The sequence below is a fragment of the Chrysochloris asiatica genome, unplaced genomic scaffold, assembly GCF_000296735.1.
Source record: "Chrysochloris asiatica unplaced genomic scaffold, ChrAsi1.0 scaffold00001, whole genome shotgun sequence".
Taxonomy (NCBI): Eukaryota; Metazoa; Chordata; class Mammalia; order Afrosoricida; family Chrysochloridae; genus Chrysochloris; species Chrysochloris asiatica.
Window position 1 is genome coordinate 47,681,666 of NW_006408519.1, and position 3,723 is coordinate 47,685,388.

The window sequence follows — 3,723 nt, forward strand, 5'->3', positions numbered from 1 at the left end:
AGTCAGAAGGCCAGGAGTTGGATGCTGATGTTGAGACGCCCTGATCTCTTGGACTATTACTTATGCGTAGGTGCTGACATGGAATCGCCAAGGATTCTTTAGAAAATTAGTGGCTACCTTGTAAGCAAATCTTCTGGGACTGGATCTAGGAGAGATCTTTAAGAGTGGTTATTTTGGTTTGGCACTGTAGGAGCAATACTAGACTGTGAGCCACAAGGTCAGTGGTTCAAACCCACCAGCTGCTCCTCGGAAACCCTACACAGGGTCGCTATGAATTAGAATCAATTCCATGGCACTTAACAATAACATCCACCTTAACTGAAACAGCTTGAAATGATGTAGCTACTTTATAAGTGTATGTGGCTGGCTCTGCTTGATGTTGCACTGTTTTGAGAAGGTTACACTATTGTAACAGAGAATATCCGAAGAGAAACACAGGCAGTGACTTTATAAAGACTGTTACATGAACAGATTTCAGAAACCCTGGTGGCACTATGGGTCAAGTGCTGGGCTGCTAGCCACAAGGTCCAAACCCACCAGGTGCTCTGTGGGAGACAGATGAGACCGGCACCGTCTGTTCCTGTAAAGAGCCACAGATCAGGAAGCCCCCCACATGGCTGTTATGACTCCAAATCAACTCGATGGTTGTTTTTTTGGCTGATCTCTCTGAGCTTCAATCTCCTCAGAAAAAAACACAACCAGAAAATCCAGATACTAATGCACAGCTTACGCTATGCATGCATGTCAGTGGCTCTCTGTAAAGGAAAGTTATTAATATCAGCATGTTCTTCACTGTCACTGGCTTTGCTAGCCACATGAGAGTTCTGACCAGATGATGACACAGTCATTAGCGTATATCTTTGAGACCCAATCCATGATCCTAGATTGTTTCCTACGTGGGTGGAGATCAGACGTCCTCATAGTTGGTGAGGAGCTAAGTCTTGCCTCAGTGCTTACATTAGATGCTAGTTAACACTTCAATGGACTGTGTACCACAGGTCAGCAGTTCAAGCCCACGGTAAGCTCTGTGGGAGAAAGTAGAGGTTTGCTGCTCCCACAAAGATTTACAGCCCCGGGAACCCTATACAGGGTCAGTATGAGTTGGAATTGACTTGACATCACTAATGACACTTCCTGAACGGCCGAGTTCTTGGGAGTCCTGGAGTGGCACTGTAGGATAAGTACTGAACTGACAGCTACAAGGTCGGCAGTTCAAACCCACCAGCCATTCCTTGGAAACCCTATCAAGGTCACTATGAGTCAGAACACTTAATGATAATAAAAACAAAGGGTAGTAAATAAATGCAGGCAGTTCTGGAGAAGAATGAAGAAGCAGGGTGGGTTTCCTGTGTGTGTGCCTGGCTTTCCGCCAGAAACAAGGCTGCGACTCACATTCATGAGAGGTTAGCATGCCCTGCTCGAAAAGCTATCATCTTTCTGATCTGAAGAGTCAGAGCACAGAAATCAGGGCAATGCCAAATTTTTAAAGCAAAGAGTTAGAAAGGAGCACCCCCCATACTGTGTATGAACCCTTCCCAAGTTCCTGGGTGACCCCAAACTAAGCCCAGGCAGGACACACTCCAAAAATGAAAGAGCCAAGCTGAGATGTGAACTGAAGCACAAGAGACAGTTTCTCCAGTTTGAGACTAAACAATTTAATTGCCCATTACAACAAGCCAACCAACACCTCAAAGAAAATCAGCAGAAAGCACTCTCCGAAGAGTAAAACTACGGAAGGTAGAGTTTCAGGGTGGAGAGCTGGTGTGGTGCCACAGGGAAATGTGCTGGACTGCAAAGTCGATTTGCACCATAAGGTCAGTGGTTCAAGCTCACCAGCTGTTCCTCAGAAACCCTATACATGGTCGCTGAACCAAAACAGGCTTGATGGCACTTAACAACAACAACAAGAGTCTGATGACACTTAACAACAGAGTCTGCATACCACAACATTCACAAAATCCAGGATACAAAGCAAAAATTGCTCAACAATTAAAGAAGGACAGAAATGAGCCCAGTTCAACTATATAAGACTAACAGGGCAACATCTGTCCAAAGCCAAAGATGAGAAGGCAGGAAGGGGCAGGGAGACCAGATTGCAGGAAATGGAGCCGGGGAGGAAGTGGAGAGAGTACCAATAGACTGCAAGAATGACAACTAGTGCATAGAAAAGTCTGTGTAGGAACTATTGCTCAAGAAAATGAATTTGCTATGTAAACAAACATTCACCTAAAGCACAACAAAATGTTAAAAGAGAAATAAGGAGAAAATAGATGGGATGGTGGGAAGCAGACGAAAATTACAGAACAATGTACTTAAAGAAAAAATATATAACCAATTTAAAAATTTTTAAATTAAGAAAAAGTTGGAGGACTTACACTACCTGACACTGTTGTTATTTTTGTTAAGTGCTATCATGTCTGTTCTGACTCATAGTAACTCTGTATAGATAGGGTTTCCAAGGCTGTAAAAGCCTCATTTTTCTTCCTTAGAGTGACTTGGTGGATTCAAATATTCAGCAGCCCAATGTGTATCCCACTACATGAACAGAGCTACTAGGGCTTACTTTTATTCCACAATACACAAGATACTAATATTTACATAAAGATTAGCATACTTGTGATGAAATAGAATATACAATGGAAAAGTAACCCATGTGAATATGAGCAAGTGATTTTCAACAAAGATACCAATGTAATTCAATGGGGACACAAGTGCTTTTAATAAATGTTGTTGTTGCTGCTGCTGTTGTTAAGTGTAGGTTCCGACCCATAATGACCCTGTATATGATTTCTGAGGAGCAGATGGTGAACTTGAACCACCGACCTTTCAGTTCAAACCAACTTTGCAGTCTGACGCATTAGCCCGCAGTGCCACAGTAAACCTAACAGTTTATCGTATGGGGTCAGTGCACTTCCAGCTTATCTTATAGAGATATTCAAAGTAAAACAAACATACAGGACTGAAAATAGAGAAACAGAGATATCAATATATCATGACGTCAACTACAAAGTGGAAACAAGGAACAGTGTAGGAAAAAAAAAAAAAAAACTTCCAAAAGAAAAGTAAGTCAAGTATTAAGAGATTTGTTTTCAAGCTCACTAAAATTTAGACTTCCAAGGCTTTGAATCTACTCCTTTGCCCTTTCAATGTATTGTTGATTTCTGCGTTCTTAGTATCAATCTTCTGGATTTCTAATTGCAGGTTTTGTATTGTTTCACACTTTGCATTTATTTTGTCTGTTTGTTCTTGTAGTGTTTTCCTGAATTGTTCCAAAATTTTTTTTCCGTGTTCTCCTCGCTTTTCTTGATCTTTCTATGGATCCTTTGAAGGTACCTAATTACCAATCTTTTAAATTCATTTTCAGTTAATTCTATCATATTTTCTGTCTCTGCATCTTGGTCATTTTTTTGAACCATTCACTCTTGTTTCTTCATGTGAGCTAAAACTGTCTGTTGTTTCCATGGCACATGAAGCTGTAATATTTCTATTTCATTGATGGTTGTATGTTGGTGTGGTCTCAGGCCCTCACCAGCTTTTCTGTGGGTGTAGTTAGAGAATGGAAATGTGTACACCGTTCTTGCTCACCATTCGTGCACCTCAGTTTGGGGGGGGGTGGGTTGGCTGGTGTTGGCTGCTGTACACTATTGATCAGGTGGTATAGAAGTTGGTACTGGCTCTTGCTCAGTGGGTATGGTTGTAGCTGTGGTCTACAGGCAAGGTTGT